The sequence below is a fragment of the Cygnus olor genome, chromosome 13, assembly GCF_009769625.2.
Source record: "Cygnus olor isolate bCygOlo1 chromosome 13, bCygOlo1.pri.v2, whole genome shotgun sequence".
In the NCBI taxonomy this organism is placed as follows: domain Eukaryota; kingdom Metazoa; phylum Chordata; class Aves; order Anseriformes; family Anatidae; genus Cygnus; species Cygnus olor.
Window position 1 is genome coordinate 6,177,587 of NC_049181.1, and position 27,638 is coordinate 6,205,224.

Here is a 27,638-nt window from a genome sequence, read left to right on the forward strand (position 1 = left end):
TGAATAGTTACATTTTTGTTGTCATCATCATCTTCCTCAGACTAATACAAATGCATCAGTGAAAAACAATGGGGAGTAAAGGGGACAAGAGTAATGATCAGGCATTGTCTCATACATGAAGTAGTTTTTCAGCCTCTGAAATACAAGCATCTCCTCTGAGTGTTGATACTGTCATTCCTACTGTATATACTCTTTGTACAAATTTGTGTATTTCATAAGTCTTTGCACATATCCTTTTTTTATTACATTAATTTTTGAGGGGAAAAAATGTTTTGGACATGACCACTCTGTGAGACTGATGATGATTAGCAGAGCATGGTATTACGTGATCAGTGATGGAATTCTGGAACAACGAAATGCATATGCCTGTCCTTTACCAGCATATTTTTATCCTATGACTTAATTTTGAAAATGCTGCTTTTAATATAGTTCCGTAACAGATCTTCTCTATGAGAAGAAAATAGCTGTCAAACATCTTAGAGTGCTTGGTGGGGACATGATTGCAAAATTGATTCACGCCTGAGGAGAGCTAATGGACTTGGACTTCCTGCAGTTTTTACGTTAGTCTCTTACACTTCAGCACCATATTCTGTATTTTCTGACCTCTCTTGAAGTGTTAACAGGCTCATACTATTCCTTCCATTGCCACTTCTTTCACAGCATTCTCAAATCCTTCTCACGTTCTAGCTGAATAATAGATAACAAGTACCATAATTAATTCCTGTTAATTCACTTTTGATTGGTTGAAGAAAGAACTATTGAGCTGACATGGAAGCCTTTCCTTCTGTAAGGGGCACTAAATCTGATGATAAATCTTTATCACTCTCCATCCTTCTCTGACCCCCCCCCCCCATCAGGAACTTAATGGTCTTTGAAACTGCTGTGCTTTTGTCATATTGGTTATAATTGGCCAATCAGCTCAAAAGTTAATAAGTATGACTGACATACGACAGCATCACATTGCCAATTTACACTTCTCAGTGTGATCAGGTCAGCTTTCTTTTCTCAGAAAAGCAGGCAAAAAAATCTAAAATGCCCTTCTAACAACATCTAGAGACAGTTTCTGGTGAATAAAGATATTTTTGCAGTATCTCTAAAAACCTTTACTTTGTTAGGTTGCAGGTCTGTGATAGACATCAGGGCAAGGATAGGTAGTCACTTGTGATATTATTATCCCATTAACAAGTTCACCCTGGTCAAATGCCACAATTTGAATGCAGTTACACTGTGAACATAACCAAATGATTTAGACAGCAGCTGAAATAATCACCCTGCTTAAATGTGACGGTCACAAATAAGGGGGCTAGGATTGTACGCAAAATCAAAATGGGTTTCGGCTGACGTTGGTAACTATGTTAAAGAACAGAAATTTCTTGAACTGCTGTTCAGTGTTTGCAATTTTGCATCCATATACCACGTGTGTAGTCCTGTCATATTCCTAGAATACAGTAACTTACACTGCAACAAAGGAAACTGGATAGTGATCCCTTTGTGTGTCTCTTACTGTAAACTACCAGTTCTGTTAATGCTTTTAGAACAAACTGGGGGTCATATTTAGTGATCACGGAAGACAACTTTTAAAGGAGACGACTGTTTTAAAAGCCATTTAATCTTCTTTCTTAATTATTGGTTGATTACTCAAGGGTTAGAAGAAATATAATGTACAGTGCTGCAAATGATCAGTTTTGATTTGAAAGTTTCATTATATGTCTGGATAGATAGTAAAAGGTTTTACTGTGTCCAGTACTTCAGCAAAACGACTACTTTTAGTTTGTTTTCTTTCAAATTGCATAAGGCCATACGTTTCAAATAATTACTCAAACCATGTAAAGAAAATAATTTACATTTCCCAACTTTTCTTTGTGTGACAGTCAGCATTGACTTTCTGTGTATTAATGTTCATTTCTACCTGTTTATTAGTTTTGCTGACAGTCTGGCATCTTCTTATGCATCTTCCAGGTATCTTCTTTCTAATGCAGCAGCATGAGTGCTTGAGCTGTCTTAATAGTTCATTAGCCCAGTTTATGATAATGGCTTTCAGAAAGTAAATGGCAGAGAGAGCCAGGAGTTGGGTAAGTGTCTGCTTACTCTTCCATGGAAGGCTGGGGGCCCTCATAACAAGCTTCAGTGAAGCATGGTACAGATAGGTATAAATATTTGGATGAATTGTATACTGCAAGCTTAATGCCTTGAGTGGAAGGGAAAGCAGATTTTTAATTATTGGCAACAGTAACGGAAGGGAAAAAAGGGGGCTTACTGAAGTGCATGTGCCCTGATCCCCATTATTAATGAGCTTATGGCTATCAGTAGCTGAGGGTGTCTAATATATTGAGATTTACATGATGGCATATAACAAATACAGAACTTAAAGGAGCATATTAATGAGAAACTTGTATCCATAATTGAAAACTTCTGAAGATAAATATATTTAATTCTTCTCTACATTTAATCAAGCTAATAACCTGAAAGTGTGTTTTGAGTGACTAAGCTCTGCTAAAAGCATTGTTTAAAAAAAAAAAAAATCTTTTAAGAATTGATTTGGAATCTCCAGTCCATGCACACATTTATCTTGTGCTTCTATCACTACAGGTTATTCATAGCATTTCCTCTGTCTCTAGTTACTTTAGAAAAATTCACTTTCTTATCTTCTGAATAAGTATGATGAGGACTTGCACTTTTTTTATTTCTCATTGACTTCCTTTTTTTTTCTTTTCTCCTTTTGCCAGTTTATCTGTTTACATAGGTTACTGAAAAACATACTCTAAATGAATTGATAATTCAAGTTAATGAAAAAAAGGTATTTGCAAGATTAAATGGTGAGCCTGATAAAGCTATTCCAGTTTTATGGCTTTAAATATTTAAAAGAAGATCTTATGCAAAATTCATTCAAAACATAATTCTTCCTTTTCTGTGCTGTATTCTTTCATACCTTCTCAATCATTGCCTTCCTTTCCCTTCCTGTGTGTGTGTGTGGGGGGGGGGGGGGGGGGGGGGGGAGGAAGGTAAATTAATGATATACTGTATTTGTGCAGTTACAGTTCTGAAAATACAGGGTAGTGTTTACAATCTTAAAGTCACATCAGTTTTCAGTCATAGTTTCATACTTTGACATTCCTTTTCATGTTGAAATAATTGCAGGAATAAATGATTTCATTTAGATGTCTCTTACTGTATCTGCATATGAAACAGTTTTTAAATGACAGGAAACTATGTTCTAATTAAGGGGTAGGTCTGCATATCCTTACTCATGGGACTAGCTCTCATACATCTAGTAGTATGCATTTATTTGCATAGAATTACCTGTGAGGGCAAATGTTCTTATGAGTGCTCTGCACCCCACATTTCTGAGGGCCATTTATATCTTCAAGTGAGAGGAGTTGATGAAAGAACTCTGATTACTTTGTTGAAATGAAGTCTCCCAAAGTAGCATTATAGACTTTTTTTTCAACCAACCAGACAGGTCTTGTGAAGTAGTTGAAATGAAAAAGCCACATACTCTTTTGCCACTGGAGGTCCAAATGATACCCAGTTCTTCCTTTATAGATTTGACTGTGATTTATTTTGCAGAAGTGATTGGTTTGTTTAAAGTAACTGTAAATTGAGGAGGATGAAATACTTGCTCAATTACTCAATGTGATCTAAACCCATTTCTCTTAAAAGAATAAAAGATCTTAATTTCTTCTTTTTATATTATTTGGACAGCTTTGCAACTTTATTCAACATTAATATTCTTTGTCATTAGAAATAGTGTGAAGCTGTATATAACTTGAAGTATATTTCATGGTCACTGCTATCTCCATGTATCTACAGAAAGAGGAGACATTTCACATTAATGTCAGTGTCACAAATTGGTGTTTATATCAGAATTATATTTGTTTCCATGGTAACTAATTATTTAAACAAGAAAGGGGGAAGGAGAAGCAGAAGATTTAGGTAGCATATTTGAAACTAAAGTCAGGTCATAAAAGTGATGACAAGCCCTGTGGAACTTTACTGTGTTCTTTTTTGTGTGTTTTAAAAGACACTGCAGGAAAGTATGAAAAAATCTTTGCTGCAGTCTCTGTTATTAAGATGCATTAAAATTTTGTGTGGCACATGATTCAGTATTTCAGGGGAAATGCATCTGCCACTATTACAGTCTGCCCAGCCTCCAAGGTTTCTTGCTGTGTGATGCTGTTGAAGCAGTCTCCTTTCCTCTTTGAATCTTACCGTCTTGGGCTACTTTCCGAGATCCATAGCCTGTTTGCGCACCCATGTTCCAGGTATTTGTACAACCCTGGTGATGGCCACTTGCTTGAGAACTGCCATTATTATTATTCTTTCAAGTTTCAGATAAGTCCAGTGCAAGAGTTCAATTTCTGAGTTGACTGCAAACATCAAGGGTTCCTTTGTTTGGTGATTCAGTCAAACAGCCATTGGCAGAGATCATCTTAATCACCCCTGCCAACAAAGCTCTTTGTGACAGACGCTTCATTTTTGTGATGAGAAGCTATGTGGACACTTTTCTGGCTTGGGTCCACTGATTTGTGAGGGACTGGTCCCCTTCACAGTGCTGTTGAGGTTTGGGCAAGATTTACGTCCTCAACAGAATGGGGCTGCACATACAAGGTCCAAAGCAGTTGCATATGTCACACAGTGTGAGAACATATACCTGCACTCTGCTTGGAAGGAAAATGTCCTGTTAATCTGTCATTTCTACTCTCTGAGATGTACAGCTCACTTTTTTTCCCCCCGCCTCTGCCAAAGAAGAAAGGGAAATGCAAGTGAATATGGCATCTTTTACATGTTCTGTGCTGAGGAGTAAGAAGAGGAGTGCGTCTTTTATGTATGCAAAACTTCAGTCACATGTATTAGGGAATGTTTATACATAAATGTGAATGTACATATGGGCTGCATACCTCAGAGAACACAGGTGTAAGTAACGTTAGCTTTAGATGTATGCAGTCACATGAACTGTTGTTTTCAATCAGAATTCTGTTCTCTATTATTCATGAATAAATGACTGAATCTACCTGTGATCTGCTGCACATAATATATAAATATTCTCCAAATGTTTGTCTATCCATTTTCTAAGTATGATACATAACAAAAATTACATGAAGACTTCAGTACATCAAAAGATGTCAATATATGAACCAGTGCATTCTATAGTACAATAAAAATAGATAAAATTCAGTATAGATCAAAGAAATGTCATAAGCCATTGCTACATTTCAGAAGTAAACATTACTTAAAAATTTATAAAAATCCATCAAAATTATTTCATGGAATAACTTAAGAGAGAACTTTGTATAATCTACATGTGATTTTTATGTGATTGTTGTTTAAGAATAAAGTGATTTTATCCATAAAGCCCATTATTTCTAGAAACATGACCTCTCTATGAAAGAAAAATCTGCTGTAACCATAAAGTTAAAGGAAACAAATACTATGGGAAACCTAAATAGCTTTAACAGCCTGTTTTAGTTTTGATAATTTTTTTTTTTCTATTTACATGATCTATTTACATTTTATGGAAGGGTAGTTATTTGAAATTTAAATACTAGATTTATAAATCAGGCTCTGGAAAACAGTAACAGAGATTGAACTTTATGGATGACTTAAGGGTACTTTTTCTCCCATTATTTATATTTATATGCATGTATATGTATTCAGAAGTTTTCATTACCATGCTGTTGCTAAGTAAGCAAATGGTTTAATTTATTGGCTTCTGTGTAATGTTTTCCAACTAGTATTTATCATCTTCACTAAATGGGGGTAAGGATTCCATCAGCAGTTTCTGCAAACCTCACTGTTTCAAGGGTGGTGTATAGATAGGTGGAACAACTCTTGATAACAGCATTATGGCTTATTTTTTTGGTTTTCTACAGTCCATAGAGTGTCAGGCAGGCAGGAGTATACAAGGCTATGACAGAGAGAGAGGGGTAAAGATGTGTCTGGGGAGGATGCGTTTCTTTTGTGTGTGTGTGTGTGTGTGTGTGTGTGTGTGTGTTTTTGTTTTTCTGCTTGCATCTTGCCCGTGGAGCTCTGTATCAGAAAATGAGCTCTTGCAAGAGGGCAGTGGCCTAGTGTCACATCCTAGAGAAAATAAACCTAAATAATTTTGTTTTTAACAGTAAGCAGGGTTTTCCTGTTGAATGTTTTGTAAAATTTGTACAGAGATACCTGATTTTAATTTGTAGTGTTTGGCACAGTCTCCATTTCTTGAATTTGTCTTTAGAGAGATAAAACAGGATAAAGAGTGTCTCATTAATTATACTTATTTATACTAAATTATTAAGTATGGTATCCTTTTTTGATATATTTTTGTTTTCCTTTCTGTTGTTGTTTTTTCTATTCTACTAATCCAGCATGTATTATCTGCATTTCAGTGCTGGATTTGTTCTTGCTTATGAATTTGCAAAATGCACAGCAGAGCCTACCCATTTTGGAGCAAAAGTTCTAGGGTATTCAGTCACCATAGAATAGCTGCATGTCTGAGGTTTGTGTGTGAAAATTATATGTTTTGAAAGGTCTGCTTCTTTATCAGAATCTTTTTTGTGAATGTAAGAATTTTCTGGGGTGATATATGGTAGCATTTTGTGTTCTGTCACTGTTGTAATTTCCATCCAAACCAAAACTTTTGGTCAGTTCTTGACTTTTGTTTGGCCATCAAATCGTACTTCAAAGTCCCTTCCTCCCTGCTGATGAGAAGCGTAAGTGTGTTCCTTCACGCTTGCATAACCTTTGTCATCAAAGCACTTTACTGGCTTTTATTCTATCACTTCATCTATTTCTGACGTTTGCCTTCTCTCTTTCTGTGTAGTGAAAGTATGGGTTGTAGCTAATGTCCCTTAAATCCCAGAGATATACAATGACTGATGATAAAAAAGAAAGTTCTTACATTTTTTAACTTCCTGACCCAGCATTTCTCTGAGAACAGAGAGGCAAAGGAAGATAGCAGGGTCGGCAGACTTGTGATCACCAAGTGGTTAGAGGGCAAGGAAAGAGAGAAGCTATTTTTGTGGCATGGACTGATAGCCACAGTTTTACTAGTTTGAGAAATCATAGCCAGAGGTTTAAATAAACTTTTGTTTTTCAAAAAAGTCAATGGCGGTTAAGGGTGTTGAAATTGGAAATCAACTAAGCCATTGACTTCGAGACAAGGAAAGGCATTATTAAAAATTCTCTGAAAAACAGGAAGAAACTGGTATTAGGATGAGGAAAATAGCAAAACGAAACTGCTTACTCTCTGCTTTGTGGGATTTGAAATTGTCTTCCTAAAGCATTTCCTTCCTGTCAAATTTGCAGCTGTTTCTGGCAGGCTATTCAGTATTTTCAATGCATGAAAGCAGAAATATATTGGCAATGAAATAGTTGAAAGTTCTGGAAACAATTGAATCTTTCAGTATTACACTGCTGTTTTATTGGATTAACTAATGTTTATGAGGTATTTTAAGGTTAAAAAAAAAAAACAACAAAAAGCAAAGCTGTGCAAGACACATGGAGTGTTAATGCAACAAAGGAATGCTTGATGTTCTGCAATGCACAGCAAGATATATGTTGAGTTCATTCAGTCATTTTCCTCCAAAAGCTGAAATCAAATGCAAAAACATAGAAAATAATTTTTCTTTGCTTCCTTTTTTTTTCTTGCTGAGAAAATTTAAATCACATGAAGGCACACAAAATTTAGAGTACTCAAATAGGATTACTAGAATGGCTAAAGTACTTATGTCTTCATTTTTATGTCTAAAATGGTCAAAGCCAGTCCTCTCTGGCTGATATCAACTGATGTTTTCTACGGTCTTTGAGTTTTCAGTCACAAAGTAGAATAGTTATGTTTGGCACAGATTAATGTTTTTACTTTTTGTCTTTGAGGAGAAACTAATGTCTAAATGGTATTATAGTCTGAAATGTGTGTTTTTTTTTCCACTGAGGAGGATCTTATATTGTAACAGTTTTAATATTCACTGGCAAAGCATTAAAGAGATTCACCTCTCTGATATCTTTGCTATTATCTATTTTGTGGCTGGAGTTTTTACACATCCAGAAGAGTCAATTTAATGTTTTTCTTGACTGCTGAAAAAGGCATGCCTGTGCATTTGCAAATATTAAAATGTGTGCTTAAACAGTAGAGTATGATAGAAAGAACTTCAGCCAATTAAAAAGAAGGATACTCCAGGGCAAAAATACATTGTTCAGGAATGTGAAATAGGTCTTTGCTTGCTTCGCTTTTCATGTTTGTTGGATACTGATTAGTAGTATCTTCAGTTCTGATTCATCCTTCCCTCTCAAAATGTGCTTGTGGAGAACTGGAGGAAAGTGTCTTGACTAAAAGAAGAATACCCGCTTCCTATCTCACCCTGAAATATGTAATCTTTGGACTTTGGAGGGCCAGAACAGCTGATACTAATGAGAAATTCTGCAGCTTATGAGTGTCAATTCTGAGTTTTTCAAGATGCAGCTGCCTCTCCAAGCTATTCTGCTACATCTTTTCTTCTCTCGGTGGCCTATATTTTTTACAGAGTTTTGATCTAGAAATTTAGGAGGAGTGAAATTTTTTCAGGTTAACCTGGATGTGGGAACAGATGACTGAGAGTTCAGAGAATTAAGAGGAATACTGCAGTGGTTCAGGCAAAAACAAAATGACAACAAGATAGGGTTAATACAATTATGAAGAATCTGCAGCTAAAAATGTCTCTGTATATGGTTGGAAACAGCGTATAACATACTATTAGTGTTTTCTACCAATCTCAGAATTTCTCAGAAAGCACAGATGCTTTTGTGACAAAAGGGTTTTTTTTTGTTGTTTTTGTTTTCGTTTATATGGCCTTTTTGAACTAAGCCATGAGCAGTGTCTGTATAGAATGCTTTTGGGTGGACTATTGAGCAAAAGTGGTAGAATTTCTGTGTTGTGACAGAAATTTGATGGCTTTCCTCTTAGATTTCTCATATGACTTGCTTTCTCCCAAAGCCCAAAAAAGGATTGAGGTGAGTAGAGCTATGCAATATAGATCCTCTTTTCTATGATGTGTCAGAAAGTTTGTCAGAAAGGTTCACTGAATATCCACGCATTTCTCTCTCTGTGTTCGTGTCTGTGGTGCAAGATCCTTACTTGCAATTTTACTTGCTTAGTTGGCACTTCTGTTTCTCTTAGTAGTTTTTTTAACAGAAATAATAATAATGACACTGAGGCTAGGCAATGCAATTTATCATGTCTGCACTGAAACCACTCTTAGTTTTGATTAGTCTATCATTGTTTTCCCATGCAACAAGTACAATTCTATGGGAAATGAGACTCCAGTAATTCCCAATTCTTCTACACAATTATGCAATATTATCACTGCAGAATTAATAAAAAACAGCATATGGAAATTCACAAAGTAGCTCAACAGTGTTCAATATGATCTTGCTTTCTAACAATGGTCTGTAAATCATAGACTGAGAACCATGATTAGGATTAGAGGAAAATCCATGCTGTGTATCCTCTGAAGAGGCACAAAGAAAAAGACTTGAGTTATTTGACTTCCTCGTTACTTTGCTAAAGAAGCAGTAACCCTCCCCTATCATGAGACATCTGTAGTGTGGGATTTTTCTTCTCTAAATTTAAAGGGCAGCAGCAGAGCAATCTGTTGTTTGTATAGAAGAGAGTGATGGTGAAGAAAGAAAATACACTCAAGGGAATATCTACTCTGCTCTAAGAAGCCACTTGAAAAATAAGCACAGAAAAACATTTGCACAGCATGCAGCACAGAAACAGAGGAAAAGCAGGAGGCCGTGGGTAGGCTTCCAATATAGAACCTGAACATGGAGTATGTTCTCCTAAGAACAGATCCATTTTTAAAACTTGTATTTCTGAAATTCACTGATTAGCTTGGGCAGGAGGACTTGACAGTATTCTGAGCTACAACTATGGTTTTGAGGTCATGGAAAAAGCTTCTCCATGTTAACCTGAACTCAGAGGTCAAGGCCAGGTGTAAATCAAGCAGATATTATTCTGCAGAATAATGTAATATTTCAGATTGATGAAAAGGACGTATGTGAAGGTGATTTGACTTTAGACAAGTTATATTCACAGTAGTGAATATAAATGTGCTAATTGTTTGAGCGAATTGTTGACTATGCTAAGTGTTTTGTAGTATCTTTGTGTGCAGATGGATTACTTGCTAGTCTTAATGTAAGCAAACAGGGCCAAATGAAGGCCATTTGGGGTGAAACTAAAGTCAATTAGTAGTTCTTTTCTCTGGCATAAATTTTGTGGAGCATAAAAGTAGGAGGTTTGGTTAGCAGGGAATCTCCACAATGGCAATCCCAATGACAAAGAACTGAAACTTTTTTTTTTTTTAAATCACAGGAATTCAACAATTTGGTTGTGGGTTTTTTTGTTCGTTTGTTTTGTTTTTGTTGTTGTTGTCATTGTTCTTATTTCTTAATGTTCTGTTAGTTTCCCATGTTATTAGAAAAGTATTGCTCTTAGTATCTTTGGATACTACCAATCTTTTTTGAGTCCTTGTATCCGACTTCAACAAAATTTAGCCTTGCTTTTTGTGAAAGGACAAAATGAAATCTTTCATCCCCAAAATAAACAGACGCATTATTAGTTATATTCTGAAATCAGTAGCGTGATTTAGAAATCATGATAACATATCTGGAGGGTGACATGATACTTACTATTATGTTCTAAAGTCAGTGCACAAACCCACTGCAGACTTAAACCCAAGTACGGTAATGGTAGGTGTATTAGAGAGAGTTTGTTATAAAAGCTGCACACTATACTGCTCAAGAAAGGCAGCTGCTTTTGCAGCACATTCTTTTGAATAATTAGCTAACAACAGTTTGTGCTAGTGATGTGATACCTAGTTTGAAAGCCAAGGGAAAATGAATTTCTGTTGAACTATGCACAAATGGTAATTACACTTAGTAAATATTAATGTTCTATTTCTCCAGATGCTTCTTTGTGCACTACCCACAACACAGTAGGCATTTATTTTGTTGTTGTTGTTGTTGGGTTGATCTTATGTTGTTGTTTGTTTTTTAAAGAAGCTGGACAAATCTGGATTGCTGGAGCTTGCAATTGTGAAAAATAATAAACATTAGCTGGTAAAACCTTATTAGAAAGAGGAGGAATCTTAAGTCAAAATGCTAACAAGTGATAAGAATGTGTTTAAGTCATTTCCAGCTAATTTTAAATTTCTTACAGGGCCTTACACTAACTCTGCAATTAGGTGTTGAGGTATTTCCCAGATTCTCATTTTGGCAATCTTTACCTTCTTGAAGGACTCGTTGGCTGAACAGTTTCTATGTACTGTAAAATGATAGGCCACTGGAAGATCTACAGTTTCAATACAGATGAGCAGAAAATACTCTCAATCCTCTTTCAAAGGAAGTGTAACTTTTGAGTTTAAATCAAATCTTCTCAGTTTTATGCAATTTCCTTGGTACATTTTTATGCCTCGCAGAACAATGTCTCAGTAACTTTCATTGTTGCTGTTTTTTCTTGCACTGTAAAATTGTCAGTTATTTGTAGTAGGTTTAAATTATATTAGAAAATACCCTGTGTACCCTGAGTTATATTTAGTGGGCCACATTCTGACATTTAAAGATGATTATCAAAATGAAGCCACGAAGTTAAATGAAAATTCTTAGATTCTTATACATTCTTCTCTTTTTAGGCTAGAAATTACTGGATTCAACAAAGATATGAATCTATTGAGTTTTCCTAAGTTATGTTTACATGAAATGTTTGAGGTCTACCATGAGTTTCTCCTGATTTAAGTCTTTGGAAATATAAGAATCCATACTTTCCAGTCAGTTCATTGCAGCTCTTAAAATTCATATTTCTCTAAAACGCTTGTTCTAACTTTGGATAAATAGATTCACAATGTCAATCATAGAATTGAATACGAATTCTTGACTAATACTTAATATATTAGTTTCCAAAGACATGGAATATTTCCTTGTTCTTTTGGTTTGCTAGCCTTATTTCTAATTGCTCATCTGCTTTACAGATAAATTTTGGTATTTCACTTGAAGTTTTTTGTCACTTAGATTTTTTTTGTTTGCTTTATCCTTTTCTTTTTAGAATTAACATATATTAAAAAGCTTGCAAAGTAACTCATCAAAGATAGAAAAGAACTCACATTTTTTCACACAGCTGTCCTATTGATTTGTTTATAAATATATATAGAGAGAGATAATGCACTTAGTATTGGTTTTGTCCACTTTTTATGAAGTTGCTCTGGCCTTCTGTTGAATTGCATAGTGTGGGGACCTTTCCTGACTTGTCTAATGTATCGGTTTCTACGACACTTTTAGAACTAGATCGTATAATCGTGTGATATTATTTTGCTGCTGAAACCTTCTTGCTGAATTACTACTAAAGTGGTGTATGGTACAAATATGATAGACAGAGTGTGTTTTATTGCTTTGTGTGTTACAATGTTCTTTCAAATGCTGTGGCTGGACAGGGTGAATGCTTATTTGCCCTGTCCTGACCTAAGGTCAGGTGGAGCCATTTGTGCACGAGGCACTAGATTGCTCCTTCTCATGGATATAAGAAGGAAATGGAGAAGAAATACACTTCTGGTGTACAAGCTGAGGCAAGAGGAAAATACAAGTGAACATGCAGGAGACCCACAGTGCTGAGACTTCTGAGGAAACACATGAAATATTTTACCTAGAGATGTGTCAGTCTACTGCAGCCAAGGAAACTTTGAAGAATAGCTTGATTGAGAGCAAGCCTGAGAGTAAGGAAAACTCTGCAAGGATGCAATAGGAAGACATTTGTTTAGAAATATTATTTATTTCTGATCTCTCTCATCACTCTCAATTCTCTTTATTTGAAAAATTACTTGTTGTGTTGTGTATTTTCAAAAAAAAAAAAAAAAAAACCTTGGCATTTGAGCTTAAAAGCCATTCTGATCTTTTTAGATCAGAATCTTTTTAGTGCTTGCTTTTAAGAAAAGGTCTAGACAGGTTTTTGTCAAAGGTCCGACCACTCTGAGGTTCTGTAACAGGTGCAGTCATGTTCATATACACTCTCAATGAATATTGGTATTTTAAATGCTATTTGTGCTTACTGATACTTTTCTGGATTTATGGGACTACATGAATTGGACATATAAAAACAAAAAGTGGTTTTGTACATGCATTTGTATTTTCAACTGTATAACCATAAAGAAAAATATTCTGGATTTTATGTACATATGGGTGCTTTCTTGTCACCTGAATTGACCTTACTTTAAATTTTGACCATTTCTTTTTGTGATGCAAGGTTATATTCCAACAGATATTTGTTTGTTGAATATTTTGGAATACAACTGATTATTTTTCTTAGAATATCCCGAGTTGGAAGGGACCAACAAAGATCATCAAGATCAAAACTCCTGGCTCCACACAGGTCTACCCAAAAATTCAGACCATATGACTGAGAGCATAGTCGAAATGCTTCTTAAACTCCGACAGGCTTGGTGTCGTGACTATGTCCCTGGTGAGCCTGTTCCAGTGCACAACAACCCTCTCAGTTAAGAACCTTTTCCTGATATCCAACCTGAACCTCCCCTGTTGCAGCTTGACACCATTCCCTTGGGTCCTATCACTGATCACCAGAGAGAATAGATCGGCACCTGCCCCTCCACTCCCCCTCATGAGGAAGCTGTAGGCTGCAATGAGGTCTCCCCTCAGCTCTTTTCCAGGCTGAACAGGCCATGTGACCTCAGCCACTCCTTGTACGTCTTCCCCGCTAGGCCCTTCATCATCTTAGTTGCCCTTTTCTGGACACTCTCCAATAGTTTCACATCCTTTTTGTACTGTGGTGCCCAGAACTGCACACAATACTCGAGGTGAGGCCGCACCAGCGCAGAGTAGAGCGGGACAATCACTTCCCTCGATCGACTAGCAATGCTGTGCTTGATGCACCACAGGATATAGTTGGCCGTCCCGGCTGCCAGGGCACACTGCTGGCTCATATTCAACTTGCTTTGTGCCTAATTTTTAAATTCTACAAGTATTTTTTCAGCATAGTGTAATTTTTGTGTGAAATAATAAGGTAAGATGTTTGTAAACATCCCTTTAGCTAGTAGAATTCATCATTACACCAAAACATTTTAAATTTAATACAAAAAGAGCTCTCTATGAAGTTTTGTTTCACTTTGTTCCCATAAAAAATGAAACTGATTTTACAGATAGACTTGTTCATAAGGGAAGTGCTTGTCTCGTTGACAGAGCTAGTATTAGGAAAACATGCTTGTCTGTTTGTTCCCCTTTTGGCTAGAATGTAGTAGTTCAGCATTTAAGTTTTCCTGTTTATCAGTATTAAATTAATGATGGGTAGATATATAACACTGTTAGTTTTGGAGTAAAAAGAAAAACAGCCAAAGAGTTTTTGTGACAGTGTTGTTAATACCTTTTGTATTTGTTTTGTTTCACATGGTCTCAAAGTCTGTAGGTCTCCCTTAGTCCACTGTTAATACTACCTCGAAGGCTCAAGTCTACACAAGACTTTTGTATCACTGTTTTCATTATGTCCCTAAGCAGTAAACCCTGAACTGCATTAGGTATTTCTTCTCTCAAAGAAGGATCAACTGCTGAGCAAACAATTGATTGCAACCTTTGGAGAACTGCAGGTAATGCCTGATAGGCCTGTCCCATTGCTTCAAAGGAACCAAACAACCAAGGAGTATATTGTTGCATTCACTGTCTTGGTTGCATTTATTGATGATACAGTAAACATCATTGTCTATCAGCTTTTCTTGTAGATAGTATCCAGCAGTGTGTTGGTTTGGTCCATCCAGTACATACAGTCTATTTTGAGAACATGAGGATTAAGATACATCTCTTTCTTTCATGCTTTCAAACACAGGAAATATTCTGTAACTTCTACCCTCTGTTGTTTGCCTTTTTATTTCCCATTGGTGGGGGCAATATGTACAGTTTCTAATGAGGATGAACTTTAAAGGTGGAATTTCACTCAGGATGAGGGCAAGGTCACTGATTTGTCCCAGCATCTGGAAAGCAGGCTTGCTCATTAACATAGCTAGATGCAAATTGTTCAATGAAACATGTTTGCTGTTGGAAAAATGCCAGTTATTTGGTTCTTCCAGATCCTTGATAAGTGCCTTAATCACTGGACCATAGCTAGTTTCTCATGCTCTGCCTTCAGGGAAGTGTTGGCAATTACACTAAGTGCAGTGACTCCTAAAGAGAATAAGAGCTCTGTACCTTGAGGCTTCAAGAGAAGAAGCATGTCTTCTAATATTTCAGATACTCAGCTTGAGATATTTGGCCCCACACAGAAAATAATGAGTTAAAGTGTGACGATGAGATGGACTGTGGGATGATTGTTTTTGTTGTTGTTTTGTTTTTTACCTAAAGCTTTTGAAACTCCTTGCCACATGATGCTGTCGGTGCAGAGTTTACATCGGTTCAGAGAAATTTGGATTAATCCTTAAAAGAAAAATAAAGCCTTAAAAAGCTGCTAAATACAGAAATATTTAAGAAACTCCTGAGCTATGGCTTATTGTGTGCTGGATGAAGACATCTAATATGCAACATTGCCAGTGATGAGCTAAATAGTCAGGATGGCTATTCTTATATTCTTTATGTGATTATGGGGAAGAATAGTGACACGAACATAAGTCTGCAGGTGAGGTAATTGTCTGTTTGTATGGGACATAAGAGCGGTGCCTGCTTTGCAAAATGTTTCTAAGCTGTCTTTTTTTTTTCCTATTAAATTGAATTCCTGTTTTCTAGTAAACCTTTCCTTAAGCAAAAAATTTTAGGAAAGGAAACTCCTGGACGATAAGTAATGGTTTGATGGTGAGGCTGTCAGTTTGTGGTAGGGGAAGTTTATAAGCTGTGAAATAAATTAATCTCATTATATTTTCATGTAGGAGGAACAGGAAAAATAATAAGAGCAAGAACAAAGAGAAGCAGGCAATTGTTTCTTAGTAAGAGGCATAGTCCTCAAACAGAAAATAATGTAATAGCAAGTGAGAATTTCTTTCCCTGCTGAAGTATCTTGCTTAACTAGTGTAGCATTTCTAGTGCCTCCATCTCTGAGAAATCCTCACTATGTCTTCATTTTAGCAGCGCTTTGGTATTTGGAGGCCAAACAATTACAATTCTAGTACACTGCAGGAGTCAGTGCTCCCATTAACAGTAATGGAGGTTGGGTCTCTGCTCCTGAACACGACACTCAACATTCACCCGTAATTGTCTATGAAATCAAATCAAATCCACTTTATTATTTGACATCGCTCCCACTGACAGTTCTGTAAACACATCAAAATTGCTTTCTTGGATGTTTGGTACATACCCTTTTGTATCCTTTGAGCCATTTCTGCTCATTTAAGATGTTCTAGAATGTCTCACTGTGAAATAACTACTGAAGATGGTTAACCTATTGATCTATTATCCCTTTCCCTGCATTGCCTTTCCCTTCCCATTTATCTTTTCTGTTTCCTCATTATCTGTAGTTTTCATGATAATGTCTTCCAGATGAATTCATGCATATGTCCAAAGGAGAGTTTCTTATGTCAAGTTTTGTAGTGTTTTTTATCAGTGAATCAGCTTCATTTGCTTGTGAGGAATGTTACGTTTGGTTGTATTGTTTCTGTTGGATTAACATATACTTTTATGTGTGCTAGTCATGAAAACAGATAATTTTTTCTTCTAAATTCTAATAAAAGGAAGTAAAATCTTGTTAAAACCTTTCAACTTTCAAAGCTCCTTCTTTTCATTGTTTATATATTTTTAGACCAGAACTCCTGTTGAAACCATGGGTTTTCAATGTTTAAAGACCACGAGTACATCTTTATAGAGATTATCTTTGGTCCTCTGTTGTTCCAGTTTCTTTGCATCTATTCATGCAGTACGCTTGATGGAAGCTTTTTTCTCTTTTGCCTAATTTAACATTCTTTTTTTTCTATCTTCAGAGATATAAATGTTGGAATATTTAATTTCACAGCAAATAATCTGCCATCATGGATGAATATATGCCTTTTAGGTGGTCACCTAAAGAGCACTTTAGAGTGGTCTTTTTTATTTTCTCCCCGCCCCCCCCCCCCCCCCCCCTTTAGAGAGCCTAATCATGAAAGATGTTAAACCAGCCTCCAGTTCTGTGGAATTTGAGGGTACATCATGAACTGTATAACTGGGATAATGGTGCCTATTTCTCTTTTCTCTTTTTTCTTACGTGTCATGCCTGATAAAGGATGAAACTTTCTTTTTCATAATAGACATATTGTACAGTGGCTTCTCAGTATGGGACACCAACCAGAACTTGAAAAATGGAACAGTTTGTTAAACTTGGAATGAGTACCTTGCTGTTCACTTGGCCAAAATACAGTACATCACAAGAAGGCATTTTTATTTACTTTTAATAAACATTTCACTGTACTATTTGCTAAGGATGCTTTTCATAAACAGTGAAATTTTCATTTTCACATAAACAAATTTTTATTTTCACATAAACAGTGAAATGTTCATTTTCATGAACAGTGGTTTCTTCTAGTACAACCTTATTTTTTGTTATTCCCAAGATTGTTGCCAGCCTACCAAGCCATTTCTGTTAAATGCCATGATCAGTGAAAAATGATATAGTACAAGTCTCAGGGTGATATCAGAAACACTGCAGCAGTTAAAAGAAGTTCCATGTATATGTGAAACCCACACAGGTGGACGTTTATTTTGTTATTCTAACCACCAAGGAATAAAGAGTCAAATTTAGTAATATAATGGTACTCTATCACAATGGGTATGTGAAGCTTTTTTTATCTGCGCCTAAGTCTTTGCAACATTAGTAAGTGTTGGCAACGTAAATGCTACAGGCTTTTCTAGGTCATTTAGCATTATATGAGAAATCACAGCTCTGACCCCATATGGTGAAGCGTCAGAAGCTAAACAGATTGGCAGGGCAGGGTCATAATGCACTATAATCCTTGAGGACATCAGATGCTGTTTAGCCAATTCAAAGCAGCTTGACATTCCTTTCACCAGTGACACTGTTTATTTCTCTGTAATAGTTCTGTCATAAAAACTAACTGCACCAGACAGATTTGATATGAATTTCCTAAAGTAGTTTCAAGAGAGGTGGACAGGGTTTAATTCTAATATATATTGTGCATTAGTTGGTTCATACAACAAACTGCATGTGTTGGAAGTCGAATAAATCTCTGGCTCTTGCAGTGTGTTTTTTTTTTGTTTGTTTGTTTGTGTTTTTTTTTTTTTTTTTGAATTATATTAGCAGGTTGTGAGGGAATAAGATACATGCTTTGAGGTATTGTGGTTTAGTAGTCAAATCACAGAGGTGATAGACCTCCTACATTCTATTTTCATAGCTAGTATTTGCTAGTAATAAAAATCCCATTACGCTTTCTCTGATTTCTCTTATGCATTCATAGTATGAAGAAGAAAAGTGGAACTGCAGAAAGATTGCCTTGGAAGGGACTGCAGGAGATGCAAGATGGAATCAAATCACAGATAGATGCTGGCTGAACTTATCCTAAAACATCTCTAATGACAGTAACTTCACACCCTCCGTAAGCAATCTGTTCCAAGGCTGCAATAATATAATTTTTTAGGCTGGCTTTTTAGTTCTTCTAGTCACAAATTCAGTATGATGTTGCAGGAAGAATACTGGTGGATTTTGCATGAGAAACATTCAAGGAAAAACACTGTGATTATTTCCTGGTGAGCAGAAACGTTGTTTCTCTCTCCATTTATTGCTATGATGAATGACCCAGTCAGGACTTAGGCAAACTTTAGTATGTGTGTGCATGTGTGCGAATGCACGTATGTATACGTAAATGTAAAGACTGTAATGCCATTCTGTCCTTTAGAAAAATTCTATTAAAAATTGTTAGAAGTTTGATATTTCTGAAGCTCAAGGACCAGGAATACGGGGATTCTATTCATAGCAATACTCTTTGCAAAAGTTTGAACTTGTTAGTTTGTACATCTCTTTCTTCACCTTTAGAGATGAGATAACACTTAAAGGTGTTGAGGAGCATTAACGATCTGACATTTATGAAATTTTTGTGCTTATGTCTCACCCTCCATCTCAATTTCTTAGTGTTTTTGCTCTACTTTTTTTCTGGCTGGTTTTATCAGGCCAGAACTGTATTTAATGTTGAAAATCTGTCTTAAACTGTATATTAAAATATTTCATGTACAGCATACCATTAGCACACACCTGCAAATAGGTATTATTGTTGTGTTTTTTTTTTTTTTTTCCTCCTATGTACAGAATGTATTTAGAGTCTATTTTATGTTATTCATCAAGGTCAATTTCTCATTTTAACTCCTAGATCATTATGGAACCGTATGTTTAAAAACTGATCATGATCATGTTAGAATTGCAGGTTGAGGGGTGTGTGGCATGAATACAGATTGAACAAATCTGTGTACACAGATGTATATGAGCTCACAGTAAAATTTTTTATATAATTTATTTATAAATGAATCTGTGAAGATATTGCATATTTTTTAGCTAGCAGTTGCAGTCACAGAAGAATGTATGCTTTTCTCCTGTTATCTGGAATGTTCTTGAGCCTGAAATACAGTTTCGTTTAGCTCAGGCACTTCAAAATTTCCTTTAACCTCCACAAACTATTGTATTCCCAAAAGCATCATTGATCATCCATCTCCAAAATTATCTCATTGCCTTGTTCTTAATTACTGTGTTTGTTGCTCTTTCTCCTCTTCCACTTCTTCTTTTTGTAGATTCATTTAAATGTTACTGGAGTAGTTCATTTTGCCTCCCCTTAGAAATAAGGTTTCTCTTCATTTTGTCTCCTCATTTTTCAATCTTGCCATGAATTTTAATTCAACCATAAAACTAGAGTTTTAGATATCCTAGATCTTATTTCTCTCTTTTTTTTTTTTTTTGAATTTATTTATTTTCTAGGAAAATTAAAAAAAAAAAAAAAGGCAGTAATTTTTTGCTAACACTCAGATATCAAACTCCCTAGCCTCTTGTGGCTTTTCTTTGCATAAAACAACTTGTTCAATGGCATGATTCTAAAAAAGTCTGACATATGATACAATGTACAGTGTATAATATTTGATCTTTGTCTCTGCTTTGACTACTCTGTTCCGCATGTAATGCATATAGTATTGTTACATATGACTCTCTAGACTGTCTTAAGAGCAATGCTCCTACAAAAGCTTTTTCAAATTCATGAAGAGCACAAGAATGCATAGCAACTTGAGAGTGTTCCTAGTCTCATTACTGTAAATAGGGATATTTTTATCCTGGGGTCATTAATAGACCTGTAGTCTCAAACAATCAATTCCTGTTACAACTTATTTTCCTACCAGTAATTGTATTTTATAATACCAAGCTAAGAAAATTGCTTCAAATGCTTGGCTTATTCAGATGATGTTTAAATTTTAATTTGCAATGAATAACAAGTATGGAATTCTTTTGTTATCTGTCAGCATTTTATACTGTCCAGCGGGAATCTTGTGATCTTGTGCAACTTCAGAGGAGACCCATCTGCTTTGCTGTTCTTCTCATTATGCCAATCAAAAAGTCACTTCTAATAGTATGAGAGAGCCACATAATGTTTTTCTGGTTGAATCTGAGAAGAATCCCTTCCTTCCCCCCCGCCCCCCCCCCAATCAGGTGTTGGTTTTAGTTCTAAGAATTTGTGTTTTCTGAACAGAATGTTCAGTGAGTTACCTTTTAACTTACCTTTTAACTCAAATTTTAATTAGTTGATATAATAACTATTGCCTTTGCTGTAGGGATATGCCAGTATTATTGATATGACAATTAAATGCAAAATGATTAGTCTATTAAAGAAGTACTAATTGACTTTTGTCTTACTAGGCTAAACTATTAAGAGCTGCTTGGCCAAAATAAAGTGGACTGTATCTGTAATTATCAAGCTGTGGATTTCACTTCAGATGCTACTCATATTTTTTTTTGTAATTATTTGAATTACCCTCTGAATTGATAGATGTATGTTTTCAGATGGATTTTAATTTAGTGTAAATAGAAATTGAAGAAGCATTTGTGTTTATTGTTGATGCAATAGTGGAACAATTTATGGACAAAGGAGAAAATTTCTAGATGATCTGGAAATTGTTATATTTTGATGGTGCCAATAGGCTTAAGCATGTTTACTAGTAAGATTATTATTATACTTAAAATTGGGTCTTAATAACTTAACTTGATTTCTCTGTAATACAGTGTGACTTCTTCAGTTTGGGAAGTGGATCCAAGCTGGGCCTAATGTTATTTGTTTAAGGTTGATACTTTTTGTCATTATAAGAGTTTTTGTGTAGACACAAATGATTGTGCAAGACATGAAGTACTGTTATATACTGTTTTTTTTCGTCTTGACTTTTTTGCATTGTCATTATACACGCTGTTGTCTTATATGTAGTAAAACCTTGGCTACTTTTTTGTATATAGGCACAAGAGGTCATCCTTTTCTGTTTGTGAAAAATCTTGTCAACTTAGAAATTCTGAAAATACATAAAATCCCCAAATTGTATAACACCAGAAGCTTTAAGAGACCAGCATGAGTTTAACACCTTTTTTTGCCTATGCTATATAGGTAGAAAAATAATTTTCCCCTTAGGGTTAATATTTAGTTATATTAATGTTAAAGAATTGAAATGTTTAACTGCAAAATTGAAATGAAATTTATCAGTTGTAATAGTTTGTGCATGCTAAGTATTGCTCTTCTCTCTCTCTCCCAATCCAGCTATAAAGAACACTGATGTAGCTTCACAATCAATATCTAACAAGACAAGGTAAGACTCAAAGGACATAACACTGAGTTGATGTTAATGATCTTACTTTGCTCTTTTAGATTTTAGATTCACGTTTTACCTAGCGTTCCACTGGTACTGTACTCTTGTGAAATTTTATTCTTGAGTTTTTATTTTCATTAGAAAAAATGTTTTAAATTCTATGAAAATATTTGTATCGGTGTGGTACTTCCAGTATTCACAATTTGTCTCACTTTGTCCTTTGCAGTGTAGAACAGTGGATGACTATAGGTGGCTGCTTTTCCTTCATCACACTAGCAGTCTTTTAGAGTTAAGCAGAAATTTTTAAAGAAGCTCTTTATATTTTTCAAAAATTCTTTTTTAGGTAATTAATGATCACAGGTTTTCATTACTCCATAGTTTTTGTGCCCAAATACCGTGGCTTGAAACTTTCACAGCAGTCATGAAAAGAAACAAAGTGAAAGCAGGATGTGTGTGAGTGTTGAATGTAGTACCAGCAGTGTTGCTTCTCTCTGTTGCTGATGAGTGCTTAAAACTACAGGGCTTTTTCTTTTGTGCTTTTATGCACATATTGTATCACTTCAGGAATATCTGAGTTGCTTCAGTGTTAGCTAGTAGAAAACAGTGATGAGAGAGGATGAGTGCTGATATTGAGATTTGGAGGTGGGTAGAAGGAAATGACATACTGGGAAAAGTGAAAGTGCGTCCACTTTTCTCTCTAGTGGTGCTCTGTGTCGTGGTTGATAACATATCAAAGGAACAAGAACAGATGCCTGCTTTGTTATAAAACTGCCTATACATGCTACTCCCCAGGCAGCCCATTCCCTAGTCCAGGGGATCATTAGGCTAACAGCACAAATCAGACAGCTGTCTGCCTGCTAAGTCTGTTGTTCCCCTTCTCTCAGGCCAAATTCAGTGGATCCATGTGATTGTAAGCTCATTATGTCAACAGACAAGACTTCCTGAAGCTATACAGTTCAGAACTGCTTTACCACTTCTGTGAAAGGACAAAAGCTAGCCAGAAGACAGTGAGGTGGCTTAAATTGAACTTAAGGAACTGTAGCTCTAAATGATTAGAACCGGAAATAAATTTTATAAAAAGAAAAAAAAAAAAAAAAAGAAAAGAAAAAGGAACAACTTTGCCAGTGGGGTTCAGAAAGAATTGTGAAGGTGTTGGTACAGCAGAGCGTACTTATATCTGAGCAGAACTTGAGGTGTGAATGAATGTTTTACTCAGTTTTAAGACATTGAATTCTCTACCTCTAATACACTGTAGATGGTGGCAGGGTTCTGGCAGGTTGTGTGAGTGGGAATGGCAATCTGGGAGTAGAAGAATATAATTAGATAGAAGCCTAGGATGCTGATGCTGCTAATTATGCAATAAAGTAATATTACAGAAGGTTCCTGATGTGGTATCATTTTAAGAGGAAGAAGCATAACATCACCAGGTTTCTTCAGCTACTGCTAAAAAAGAAAGAAAAAGAAAAAAAAAATAGTTTCTAACCATGAGAATAATATTTAAAAAAATGGAAATAATATGTTCTGTTTCCTGTGATCTGTTTTTAGCTGAGCATTTTGTTTTGCTGCAAAAAAAATCACCTGAAAAATTATCTGCTAGATTTTTTTTCATTATGTACGTTCACAATATACTAGTTTAAAATGTACTTGGAAATCTAAAAGAGATCAAATAATTATCACAAAGGTTATGTTCCTTAATGCACCCCATTTGGTATTTTTGAATATAGGCCAATGTTCTCCAGCTAACTATTTCAAAAATCTTTAAACTTGCTTAAAAGAAAAAATGAAAAACCTTTGCATTTTTTTTTCAAATTTAATTTAAGTAGCTTTCTAATTATGTATGCAGAGTAACTTCTTTTTTCCTTCATTACATTCACAGAACCTCAGTGAGAAACAACATGCTTCATTTAAGATTAATTAAGATCTGAATGTAGCAAACTACAATTTTTATTTACACAGGACTTTCAGAGAAATCTGGGCATTCATTTTTTCAGCTGTAGGTCAATTACGTATCTTAAAACTGAATAAAAGGGATAAATAGTGTTTTAAATTGGAGGAAAGAATGGAATAACTTGGTACAAGGGAGAAAAATGATCTACAAATAAGAATGGCAGCTAATGCAGATCAATATGGAGAACGACAAAAATAAAATGTTCCTGGGAAGCTTGAAAACTAACTATATTTGGAATGCTTGTAATTAAGATTTTGAGGTAGTTGTTCAACTATGAGATGTAGTGGATCTTTTATTATCCCATGTCAATTTACGTAAGTGGAAAAAAGTACGAAAACAAATATGAGAAGACCCTTGATTTGTGAAATTACTACAGTTGTCTTTAAAAAGTTACAGTTCTATCTTTTGTTTTTTTCCTAATAACAGTAAAAAGTCAGGGAATACTATTTCTTTTTTGAGTCATTTTATCATTCCACTGAAGATGGTTCCACTAGATGTTTAACCTAAAAGAACTTTTTTGACAAAGCAGTTGAAAGTTTGTAGGTTCTGTTTTTTTTTGTTTTCTCTCTAAAGATTGTGTGATTTTTATGATTTGAGGTGACAGTAATGGAGTTTTAGAGGAAAAAAATGAAAAAAAAAAAAGAAAACAAAAGCTGTTGAACAGCTAAGACCTTCTTCCATTGAAGTGTAGCTACTGATGGTGGAAAAACTGAACATTAAAAAAGATCAATCCATTTAAAAAACAGCTAGCCAACACAGAATTTGATTTATAGATGTAGAAGTTACTGCAAATGCTACTCTGCAAAGAGGAATTTTATACCTTTTATGGTCAATTGCATTTCCTAAAGATTTTTTTGGTAATGTTTGGTCACTGTACTACCTGATACTTGGAAATAAATTATCTTATCGAGGTACTGAGTCAATATTTGCCTAAGTTTTATCATTCCCATTATGAAAGATGTGAATTTGTTTACATGAAGGAAATACAAATGTAAAGGTCAAAGAGATTCTCTAATTTCAGTTTTCACGAGTGATTTGATATCTTAGATCTTGTCTTCAGAAGTGCTGAACAAGTACAAAATTTGTAGAAATAGGTTTGTTTGTGGTAATTACCAGTTTGAAATGAAATGTTTATTGCTTGTTATACAGTGATAAGACCAAAACGTGGAGACGACTGGAATTTTTTTTGTCAGTGACTCCTGGGGTTCTGTGCTTGGAAAGTTCTTCCAAAAAAAAAGATGTAAAATTCAATTATCAAGGGTCATTAATACTTATTAGGTTATTCTTTTCTGTCTGGCTATAGTGATTTTTCAAAGCTGTAGAGCTCTGAATGTGTGAAAGGCGTTTGCAAAAACAGGGAGTGCTGCACAGGTATGCTCATCCTGCTTTTCCCAGTCTTCTGGGAAAGAAATGTGAAACCTTACTTCCTCTTGAAAAATAAGGGGATGTGGCCACCTCACTTCTGTGCTTCGGCAGGGCTAATCTGAGGCCTTGCTGCAATTATGGCACTTGAGATGTGAAAAAAAAAAAAAAAAAAAAAAGTAAGAAAGCATGGCGTACATTAGAAAAGTCTGTTATCGTTATATGCTGCCTTGAGGAGGATCCTTCCCTTGTACCTCTGACCTGAGAGGCCAAGCATAATTCTGCCTCCTACTCAGGATTTCTTTTTTCTTTTTCTTTTTCTTTTTTTTTTTTTTTTTTTTTTTTTTTTTTTTTTTTTTTTTTTTTTTTTTTTTTTTTATTTTTCTTTTTTTTTTTTTCTTTTTCTTTTTTTTTGTTTTTTTCTTTTTTTTTTTTTTTCTTTTTCCTTTTCTTTTTCTTTTTCTTTTTCTTTTTTTTTTTGTTTCTTTTTTTTGTTCTTTTTTTTTCCTTTTATTTTCTTAAAGGCGATTCTGTGTGCCTTTTCAATGCAAAGTGGGTCATCTTCAAATGCAAGCTGTTAAGCTTTTGCAGTCCAATTTTCAAGAAAATTAACTAGTTCGTTCTTACCCTGATCATATGGGAGTCCGTGTAGCCTGAGGACTTCATCTTGAATCTAGTTCTCAAATACGTCTGCCTTGGTCTTCAAGATTTTATTACCTTGCATTAGAGTTCCAGAGATGTGACTTTTAAAAACATCGTTCCTTGGCTTGTGTATTCAGGCTTTTCCTCAGCTGTCAAAAAATAACATATTTTTTTTCTTTCCATTACATATTCTATGCTTCTTAAGCTCTTGCCATCCCTGCCACCCAACTTGCAGACTTGGGAGAATTACCCTTAGCAAATGATTTAGTTGAACATAGCAGATTTCTTTTAGTATTTTTGAAATTTCCATAATGAAAATACTGTGCCCTGTTTTATTTATCGATGGATGCATCAGCTTGAAATGGTTCTTGAATTATGTTTTATTGGAAATGCTGTTTTTTGTTTGGCATGGTATAAGAAATTGGAACTATGGTCATCTTTTTTTCGTGGATGCATTGACCATGAAGTTCTGCCCCCCCCAGTCATAAGCAAATATTTTGAAAATATTAGTTTGTTTAGCATTCCAAAACTTGCTTCCTAGGAAAGGCAGTAATTACTCTGTGGTAGTCTCTATAGAAACCATTTAACATACTGCATTTTAAAGGCACTGTGGTGTTAGTACAGGGTAGCAAGCCAGAGGTTTTATACAGTTTGAACAAATATCCGATGAAATTGTGGTATCTGCTTCAGTAAGAGGCTTCAATGAGAAGCTGGAAAAAATGAAGGTCTCCATTTCTTTTATGAGAGACCTCAAGAGACAAAAGCCTTGCATAAGGATCCTTTTCAACTCATCTGCTGTCTCACAGCTATCTCATCTAAATAAGAAAAGAGATTTTCTACTAAAAATCGAACAAACCTTTAAGTACGCCAGAGCTATCCACATTAAACATTTGACAACACTGTTTTTCTTAAAACCTACAGGAAGAAAGCAGTTTCTTAGGATTGTTTCTGACGACTCTGTTACTAATTGGATTTTTCTCAGAAGATGGATACTACCTCTTACAGTAATTAGATGCTATAAAGTCTCAGAATGTATATCTGTTTAATATTGTTTTAATTTTTACAATCATATTTAGTTATCTATATATTATAATTAATTCCTATAAGTTTTATTACTATGCATTAAGAAAAAGTAAGTTACTAATGGTTGCGCTCTATGGCTGATGGAAGGTACTTTCTTGTCTTTCTGATGCATATGTTTTAAAATGACCTGATCTGTGAATAAAAGGTTCTTGGTAGTATAACCAGAGGGGCAAACTACAAGAGATGCTATTGAAAATGCTATTGTTGGGCGTGTATTGTTAAATGTATTGTTACTTAAAGATGTAATATGTAAAGTTGTTAACCAGTCATGTACACTAGAGGATGTTTTTGCTTTTTAATGCTTGCATGTTGTAACGCCCAGTATGTTTAAGGATGTCAGGAAGTGAAAAAGTCAAGCCAAATTATAGCTCTGCTAATGTTAGTTGTGTTCCAGTACAAATTTGGTTATGCTAAGGTTATCTTACTCATTGAGGTCACAAGGCAACTCTGTGGCTGTAGTATGCTCTCAAAACAGCCCACAGGCACTGTAACAAGGCCTTGTCTGTGTCTGCTCATCAAACAATACCTGCATACATTGTAATAAATGAATACTGAACTTTTAAAATACTTTCTTCTCAGCAGGGATTGGGATGGTTTGTAGTTTTGGAGATTTAACTGTAACATTGCTAATCATCAACAGTTGGGCACCACACCAGCCCTTCTTGTCTCACTCCTACAGCATGATTTTTGCTGGAAAACTTAATTGAGTCCTTCAGGAATTAATCACACGTTCACTGGAAAGGAAAGAAATGGTAAGATCCAAAGAGCATTTGACAAATGCACAAAATGGTGAAGAACTGGGAACATAGTACAAGAAAAGGTAAATGAGCTTCAATTTGAGAACAATTTCATACAGAAG

At 35.2% G+C, this 27,638-nt stretch overlaps 1 long non-coding RNA gene across 1 annotated transcript in view; it reads left to right on the forward strand.

The window, feature by feature from the left end:
- The window catches only part of LOC121077540, a 286,128-nt gene that overhangs the window by 100,141 nt on the left and 158,349 nt on the right, over positions 1-27,638 (forward strand). Inside the window, exon 3 of the long non-coding RNA XR_005824129.1 lies at positions 21,696-21,744. This is a non-coding gene — a long non-coding RNA (uncharacterized LOC121077540). The remainder of the gene's footprint in view (positions 1-21,695; positions 21,745-27,638) is intronic.